Below are 9,937 nucleotides of genomic sequence, written 5' to 3' on the forward strand. Positions count from 1 at the left end.
ACAGTGCATTCCAAAGGGCTTTAGATATTGTACTAGTTTAATTATCTCTGTGGAATATAGGCATTCAGATGGGAAGGAACCCTGAGAGCAATACTGTGATTTGTTCAAAATTCCATAGATCCTCTGAATTCTTCTCCAGTGTGCTGACCTGTTCTGTTCAGCAGTAGTTTCCTTGTATTTTCATCACTGTCACAGTCTCTCTCCCTGTGTAGGAATAGTTCTGAAAATAATGACCTCAGACTACTTAATTCATGCTTCTAAAACATTTGTAGTCCCTCAGAAATAGTGTAGGCATCACTTAGGTCTTTTCATATGCCACTTTAAGATTCTAACTGAACTTTAATCCATGTATTGGAATTTACAGTGTTACCTTTAGAGTAAACTTCATAAGGTTTTCTATTCTTCTTATACTTGTTGCGAACTTAGTAGGAAGATTAGGACAAAATAAACCCTTACATTCTCTAAGTACTGCCTTGATTTTCACCTTGTTATCCTTAATTTCACTAGTTAATGTAAACTAGCTGTGCAAGTGCTCAGAGTATTATGTTCTCCACTCACAGGACAACACTTGAAAGTCTTGAGCTATACCAGGCACATAGTTTAGCTAGTCTGTGTGTGCCAAAGCAATTAAACATCAGATCTTTTCTAGCCTTCTTTTCTAAAAACTGTTTACTTTGTTCCGATGAAAAATATAATTTAAAGAGTTGCTTCCTCTTATGTTAAAATCGGTTATTGGAAGACCTCCACGTCTTGATCAGAGATGCCGCTGGCCTAAAACCTCAGAGCTTATGTCAGATTACTTCTAGGAGTCATTTTAATTTCTTTCATTTGTTTCTCCATTTGCCTGCAAGAATCCCAAGTCAAACAGCATTTGAGAAGTGCTGCAAGGCTTATATCTCCTGCCAGAGTGCTGGTTGTAGGTATGGGAAGTCAGCTAGCTGTTATTTTTATGTCTAGTTATTTCAAATGAGCAGTAAGAAAAGTATATCCTTAGATACACATTCAGGTCATTTAAAAGAAATGCAATGCAAATGTAGATATAATTTGAAGTGTGAACATTCCGTGACATGTCCTGGGTGGATATACTTTCCCCTGTGTATTATTCATAGTATTTTCCCATACATGCATAAATCCTGCATCAGATACCTAGCATAACTTTACCAATTTTGCTTAAAATACATGGGAAAAAATGACATACACTAATAAACATTTGTTGTTCTTCTCTTTACTAGATAAAAATCAAATATTGTATCACTATTCTCTTAATAATGAGTCAGTCTGTAACTCTTTGCATGTAACTGTTAGACACTGTTTGGAAGAGAAACTTAGTGTTCATAAAATGGACAATTGAAGCATAAGGAGTAAAAGAAGGAAGAGACTTTCACATTCTGTCTGTCTGTTTGGAAATTATTTTTACTACAGTATGACTATACAGTAAAATCAATTGACAAGTATGTGGCCCAACAGCTAGCGTTTTACCTCTCTGACAAAATAAAGAAGTATTTTTGTGCAAAAAATATGTGTACCTAATATCGTGGGTGAGCTCATCAGATCTGTTGAAATTTGTTTCCTCTTCTTTATTTCCATCTGCCTAGAGCACATCTTGGCATGATTCATTGACATATAATTTACATTTCTGTCAGTATGAGAACAAATGAGTGATCTCTGAACCTACTGGAGAAAAACAAATACACTTACTAGTTACTCCAGTTTTGTTCTGTAGTGTTCAGACATAACCTCATCAGCACAGAAGCAATATTAAACTAAATTTGCAACTGTTAGCATTATAGGACAAAAGCTTTGGGAGGGTAATATGTATTGAAATCAAGGTTAATGAGTTAGGAAGCAAACCCGCACAGTTTTTAATATATTTTGCCTCTACTCCTGCAGAACCAGGATTGAACAAGTGGGGCTGAATATATCTGTCAAATCTGTGAGTGCAAGTACGTTGTGCACAGCAAGGATTGTTTGTTCAATTTGTGTTGTTCTTAAAAATGCTGATAACATGAAATGTACAGAATATATTGACTGTGTGTTAGACAACATACTGTCATAGAGAAATCACTAAGTAGAGGCAGAGCAGGAATATCAAAGGAATTTGAAGAGCCACTCTAGATTAGCACCGTTTAAGATCAGATTTGTTGTACTTACTTCTTTGGGACCTGCACCTGGACTTAGTAAATAAATTATGTCTGAAGATAGGCTATTGCTTTTATTTATTGACCAATTCCATATACCTTTGATTTAAATATAGATACTATCTGAGGCTTTGGTGCTCCTTGGCAGCAAGGAAAATGTTGTCTACTGTCTTGTACTTGTTGTACCAAAGCAACCAGTTCATATCCTTCTGTTTCCAGAGGAATCCCCAAGCCTCCCATTCATCTCAGGCACCAGCTGTGAAATGTCTGCCTTGTTAGAGTGTTCCAGATCTTCCACTCCACTCCCACTCTCCTCCCTCTGCATACTTAACACCAGCTTCCTCTCTGTCCCTGCATATAATCTCTTGCAGTCTGGAACAGAGTTCCAGTATCTCTGTCTCTCTCAATTCTCACTCCTTTTTGACCTCATCTGCAAACACCTCTTCATTTCCCTGCCTGTACTTCTTAATTTGTTTCTCCCTCTATTCTCTTCTTTATTGGCCTTTTTTCTCCTTAATATATTCTTCAGGCAGCATCTTTGTGCCAGTGTTTGTCTGTAATTTACACAAAGTAATATTCATAGTCTTGTATTATTTAAACTTCTAAAGCATTTTGGGACACAGATCACGAGAAAGAAGCCACGAAAAATGAAGTTGCATTGTGTTATTGCATTATTGATAGACAATTTAGCTGAGTGTGTGCTGTAGCCATCTCTTGGTTGTTTTTTTTTCTTTTTTTCTCTCTTTTTTTTTCTTTTTTTTCTTTTTAAATTTCTTTTAGTAATCACCCAGGATAAATCACTCTTCAAAATATAGCAAAATATATATAGACTCGCATACACTTTCAGATTTCAGCTCACTTGCAGAGAATGCAGATGCTAACAACTCCATTTCTAATCAAAAAAATTCAGTTGATTCATACTCCCCAGATGCTCTCTTGCTGTTTAGTCTGCTAAAGCCTATCAAACGTTATAGAAATGTATTTTATCAGAGTTTGCAGCATGTACTTTCTACTAGTTGAACAGTTGTGACTTGACACATCTGTCATTTGGTAGTCTGAAAGAAGTCCTGTCCTGGCTACCTCAAAGAAAAGATGAAGCCTTGAAACAGAAGTTACCAAAAGGAAACAGGAAAAAGAATTCTAAGTAATTCTGAAAGTTTTATAGCCTCCAGGAATGAAAGTGCATTGTCACACTGTTGGGCACAGGGAAGGAAGAAAGCACTTGGAGGCTCTGACAAATCAGTAAGATTTGTTAACTTGAAGATATAGCAGTATCACAGACTAAATTTGAATGAGACAGAAAGTTGAACTGTAAACAGGAATCAATGAAAGATGAGGAGGAAATGTCCATTCACTCCTCTTGAAGGTCATATTTAGGGGATGTAGGTGTCTCCAGTGTCCAGTTCCAATATCTCTAAAACAAAGTTTTCACTTGGAAGATTTTAGTTCTAGACTGCTGGCCAAAGTATAGTTACAATGTTGTCTACAGCAGCACACAGTGCCTAGACTTTAATAAGTGTTCAAAGGGCCTTACAAAAAGGGAGAAGAGACCAGGTGAGAATGAAACTTGGGAATGAATTTTGTCCTTCTGGACAATTGAACAACCCAACTGAATAATTACAAAGCAACAGCAAAGTCAGGCAGAATAATTTAAATATATATCTTAAAATGACTCTTTTCATTTCCCTTCCATTTTATTTATTTTTTTTTTTCATAAGTTGCATAAGTCATCAATTAGGATAGAGGATCTTCAAAGTCTTTCATCAAATTCTAATTTTAAGTCCCTGTTTTCATTTCACCTTTCTGTTTCTTTTGTGCTCTCTCTCTTTTTTTTCTTCTCATTCTGCTTGCAGCTGCTTGCATGAAACTTATTTATATTTTTAATTTACTTTATGATTACAGGTACGTTCTCACACTCTAGTAATTATTGCTGGGAGAGAATGTGGTTGGCATACATAACAATGGTTCGTCTTAACGAGAGTCTGAAGTTCTCTCCCTTTCCTGAGAAATTCTGTACAGCATTTATCTGAACTTCACACACACACACATAGACACAAACAAACAAACAAAAACAAAAACAAACAAAAACAAAAAACAAAAAAAACCACAGGAGAAAGGTCACTTTAGTCCCATAGGCCAGGTGTTACAGGTGACTGTAAGTCAGGTAATTGGTTGAGACAAGTCATTATAACTTTGGATAACTCTGAGTTACAATACCTGAAGCTGTGCTGCTCTGCTCCCTTCATTTCTTGTACAGTTTTTCCTGTACTGTTAATACTGCAGGATATTTTATGGACATTTTGATATTCTGAAAGTAAATTAGATATTCTGAGGTGTGCAGGGAAGTTAGAAAAATACATCTGTCATCAAGGTAACTTTTTATAGAGAGGAGAATGTAAGAGTAAAGGTTAAAAAGGACAAGTTTCTGCCAAAAAGAATATCTCAGGAAAACATGCCCTGAGATTTATTATTTTAATGTAAAGTGAGTCAAGAATTGCCCAGCTATTAAAACTGGCTCCTCAGCTAAGGGCTGTCTAATGAGTAGTAGCTGTACTAGATGTACTAAGAGAGCAACATGAGAAGAAGGGCATGGAGACAGAGAAGAAAGAGTCTGATATTTTGGAGCTTGGGCTTTGCATCTCAAATCCAAACTCATTCAATTTAAGAGAGATGTCTTCATTAAGTGGTCAGTACTGGATCCAGATGTGTATAAGCAGTCCCATTTCTGACAGACAGCCCAACAGAATCTTAAGTTGGGAAAACCGTCTTCAGTAAAATAAGTGGTTTTCTGTTTGTTTGTTTTTGTTGATGCTGTTTTGCTTTTGTGGGTTTTGTTGTGGTTTGTTTTTTTTTCTTTTCTTTTTCTTTTTTTTCCCCCAGTAAGGAATTACGTTTAGTAAATGACAGAATAGTAAGGGCAGGTGATCTGGGATTTGCATTCAGAATTACTTAGGCAGTGGTGAAATAGACTAAGGGAGGTTCTTGTCTATACTTCCAAACAAAGCACAGCCTAACCAGCACTATGCTGTCTGAGTTTGCATTCAAGTACACAGATAATGGTTCTTTTTTTAACAGTTGTGTAACAGAAGTAGTGATGCAACAAATAAGAAATAAGCTACACAGTTGCTCATTATAGATGAACTACAGTGAGGACAAATTATTAGATGACATTTAACCTATGATGACAATTTTGTTTGCCCTCAGAACATCACATAATTAAATGTGTATTTATTCTGACAAGCCAGATGGTTCTGTGGTTAACACACAAGAGTCATGACATACCAGATGTATTCCCAGCGCTGCCATTCCATGGCCTCTGCAAATCACTTAACCTCTCCACACCTCCAAATTCCCCTTGTGATACCAGAAGAATAATGTGTTTTTCACTATGCAGAGGCTTTCTACAGTTCAGTGCATTAAGATCTCTAGCTGTTCTATACTTAATGAGAGGACAGCAGACTTAGGCTTGTAGAACTACATAATCAGTTGACATTAACTGGTCCACTTATCCTGACTTAAATGGACTCTGACTAATTCTTACTGTCTGAGGAATTGCCTTATTTTGTTAGTTTGAATAATTCATTAGTTATATTTTTTTCCATTAAGGTCCTGTTTTTTATAGTTTTGTTAATAAATTATCTCTTAATAGTTTCTTAAGGGTTAATAAATTGCTGTGAAATCATAAAAGCCAATAATTTATTATCATTGCTAACAGAGCCCTCAGAATTCAGTAGTGTGTTTCCAAGTTGTTCCATTAAAAACTCTTGCTGCTGAGTCAATGTCTATCATATGCCCTTAAAATGCTTTAGAAAACAACACACATATTTTTACTAAAATATGGGGACCTGAACCCTAATATGACTCTTGGGTTTAAACTTTGTTTATATTCCACACATAATTACTTTTAGTTAATAATTTACATTAACTTTCATGTTGACTATATTGATAATGGAGTTTGGTTTTAATCCCAGGAGAAGAAAAATCTTATACTGACAAGGATTTTATTTAAAATTCCTCACTGTTCAATTGTTCATAAAATGAACAGTGGTCATTTGGAAATGAATAACACTTTAAAAAATGTGCTAATTCTAGTGAGAAGTTTTTCAGCTTGATACCTTTTTTTTTTTTTTTTTTAATAGCAACTTACATTTTTCAAATTAGAGCAATTTTATTTTAATCCCATCCTTTTCATGAGGTGTTTGTATACCTTTTAAATTTCTATTTGCACTGGTGTTGTTGGTTTGCTTTTGTTTTTCTTTTTTGCTTCCATATTTGAGATATTTCCCTTTCCAAATTGGGACATTTATCAGAACCAAGATAACATCAGAGCCATTCATTATACAAGTCGTATAGTGTATTTTTCAAGAAACCTACTGACAAAATGAGCAAATTATATGTCTACTGACAAACTATAGGTAGTATAATCAGTGTGCAAAGTAATTTATTTTTTTTTAAAGAAAATCTGAATGCAAAGCTATAGCTATTAAATTGTTCAAGAACAGCATTTGACAAGAAAGTTCTTTTCATTTCTTCAATAACTTTCTCACAAACCATGGCCTCAGATATATTCCTTTGGTTTATATTAATTTATTCTTTCCAAATATGTGAAGTAACTACGCAAACAAATCAGAACTTATGGACTTGCAATCATCTTTACTTCTCTCATCTTCCTGTCTTGTATTTTTGTAATTTTTATATATTTCATAATTGTGTTGCACATTTATAAATCATTCCTCTATTCCACAATTTTTAACAAATAACCAGTCACCACCCCAGGAATAGATAAGTCTCTCAAAGTAATCTGTGTTTATTCATGAGCAGCCATTCTGATAAAAGTATATATAGACTGCAAAGTCAAGGCAACTCATATTTTTTTCTCATGTTTTGCTGATGTTGGAAGCCTTTATTGTAAATTTAAAAAATAGTAATTTTCAGATTTAATTATTGTCTTATACAGAGTCCAGAATGGCCTGGGTTTCAAAGGACCACAATGAACATTTAGTTTCACACCCCTTGCTATTTGCAGGGCTGCCAACCACTAGACCAGTCTGCCCTGAACTACATCCAGCCTGGCCTTGAATGCCTCCAGGGATGGGGCATCCACAACCTCCTTGGGCAACCTTTCCCAGTGCGTCACCATCCTCTGTGTAAAAAACCCACTCCTAATATCTAAACTAAACCTTCCCTGTCTCAGTTTATGACCATTCCCTCTTGTCCCAGCACTATCCACCCTTATAAAAAGCTGTTCCTCTTCCTATTTATGTGCTCTCTTCAAGTACTGCAATGGCACAATGAGTTCTCCCTGGGTCCTTCTTCAAGCTAAACAAGCCGAGTTCCCTCAATCTTTCCTCATAGGAGAGTTTCTCCACCCTTTGATCATCTTAGTGGCCCTCCTCTGGACCCATTCCAAGAGCTCCATGTCCTGTACTGTACTGTACTGGGGGCCGCAGGTCTGGACACAGTACTGCAGGTGAGGCCTCACAAATGCTGAATAGAGGGGGCAGTCATTTCTGTCTCCCTGCTTGCCACCCTTTTTTAATGCAGACTGGAACACAGTTGGCCTTTTGGGCTGCAAGCACGCACTGCTGGCTCATGTCCAGCTTCTCATCCACCAGGAACCCCAGGTCCTTCTCTGCAGGACTGCTCTCAAGATCTTCCCCCAAATTGTATAAATACCTGGGATTGCCCCGACCCAAGTGCAGCATCCTGCACTTGGCCTTGTTGAACCTTATTAGGTTTTCATGGGCCCCCTTCTCCAGCCTACCCATATCCCTCTGAATGGCTTCCCTTCTTTCCAATTTATTGACTGCACTGCTCAGCTTGGTGTCATCTGCAAACTAGCCGAGGGTGCACTTGATACCATCATCTATGTTACTGACGAAGACGCTGAAGAGCACTGGTCCCAAGGCTGACCCAAAGAACACCACTTGTGACTGGCCTCCACTCTGACACAGAACCATTAATCACAGCCCTTTGGCTGCATCCAGACAGCCAATTCCTAATCCACTGAACAGTCCATACTTCACACCTCTCCAATCTAGAGAGAAGGATGTGGCAAGGGACCATGGCAAAAGCTTTGCAGGAGTCCAAGTAGATGACATCCATCACCTTTCCCCAGACCACTGAAGCTGTCACCCTATCGTAGAAGGCCACCAGACTGGTCAGGCAAGATCTGCCCTTGGTGAAGCCAAGGTGTCTGGACTCACCTTTTTATCTTGTATGTACCTTAACATAGCTTCTAGGAAGATCTGCTCCATGATCTTCCTAGGCACACAGGTAAGGCTCACCAGCCTGTAGTTCCCCAGGTCTTCCTTTCTCCCTTTCTTAAAAATGGGAGTGATGTTGCCCTTTTTCCGGTCACTGGGGACTTCACCAGACAGCCATGATTTTTGAAATATATGGAGAGTGGCTGGGCAACAACATCAGCCTTCTCTTTCAGAGATAGGACAGATATCATCTGGCCCCATGGACTTAGAGACATTCAGTATAATGAGGGGGACTCAGACTTGTTGCATTGTTACAGTGGGACAAAAAACACTCCTCACACTCTCGCCTAGAGGTTCATGGTCTTCACAGACATGGGAAGCCTGTCCACCTTTGAAGACTGAGGCAAAGCATTCATTGAGTGCCTCAGCTTTTTCCATGTCTGAAGGAAGCCAGCACCCCATTACCTTTCATCAGAGGGGGAACATTCTCCTTGGCCTGTCTTTTCCAGCCTACGTATGTGTAGAACCCCTTTTTGTTATCTTTCACATCCCTCTCCAAGTTTAGCTGCATGTACACCTTGGCTTTCCTAATCCTACCTCTATACACACAGACAACAGCTCTGTATTCCTCCCAGGCTACACAGCCCTGCTTCCACTTTCTGCACATTTCCCTCTTTTCCCTCAGTTTAAGCTGCAGGTCCTTGTATGACACCAATGGTTGCCTGCCTTCTCTTCTGACTTGTTCTCAGAAGGGTGTCCCTAGAGAGCTTCCAGCTCTGTTCTGTACTGATACCCTTAATGACGGTTTCCCAGGGGATCCCACTCAGAAGTTCCTTGAGCAGATGGAAGGTTGCTCTCCTAAAGCACAGGGTTCCATGCTTTGTTTTTTGCCAGGCCCACATTCTTCAAGATCACAAACTCCACCAAGGCATGGTCACTACAGCCTAGGCTGTTTACAGTCTTAACCTCTCTAATACTCTCCTCTGCATTAGTGACCACCAGGTCCAGTAAGAAAATAGCTCAGTTTATAGTACAATGCATTGCAATTAGTTATTGGAACTTAAATTACATATGAATTGGCAGGACCAGTATTAGATTAGATGTTTCTATTGAAAACTTCTGTGCTTCATCAAGTGGACAGATGGTTACATGTCTGCATGGGCCTTAGATTTATAACAGAGTATTAGTAATATCCCCAGGAATCCCAGCTTTTACAGACTGATTTAAAACTCTTGGAAGCAAGTCATTCCATCAGCAGAACTTGAGCTTTCAATCAATATGTGCACAGCTGTAGTAAGCTTTCATTTACCCTGGGCATACTAATAATAATGAATCACTACACTCGATCACTGGCACTGAGCCTAGACATTTGGCTCTAGAACCAAATGTTGAACAGACTGTGGATGAGTAGATCTTGTGTTCTGACACGGATTCCTACTTCATATTTCATTTCTTTTTATCTCTTAACTGAGATTTAAAATAACTGCAAGACAGCAATCCCATGGTCTCAGTTCCTTTCATCAGCAACACTATAGAAGACTGTTCTAGTAACAGAGAGATGCTCCTTCTAGCATGTGACTTCTCCAACCCAAC

This window comes from Coturnix japonica, chromosome 1, assembly GCF_054131305.1.
Source record: "Coturnix japonica strain WE chromosome 1, WE-NBRP24, whole genome shotgun sequence".
NCBI lineage: Eukaryota > Metazoa > Chordata > Aves > Galliformes > Phasianidae > Coturnix > Coturnix japonica.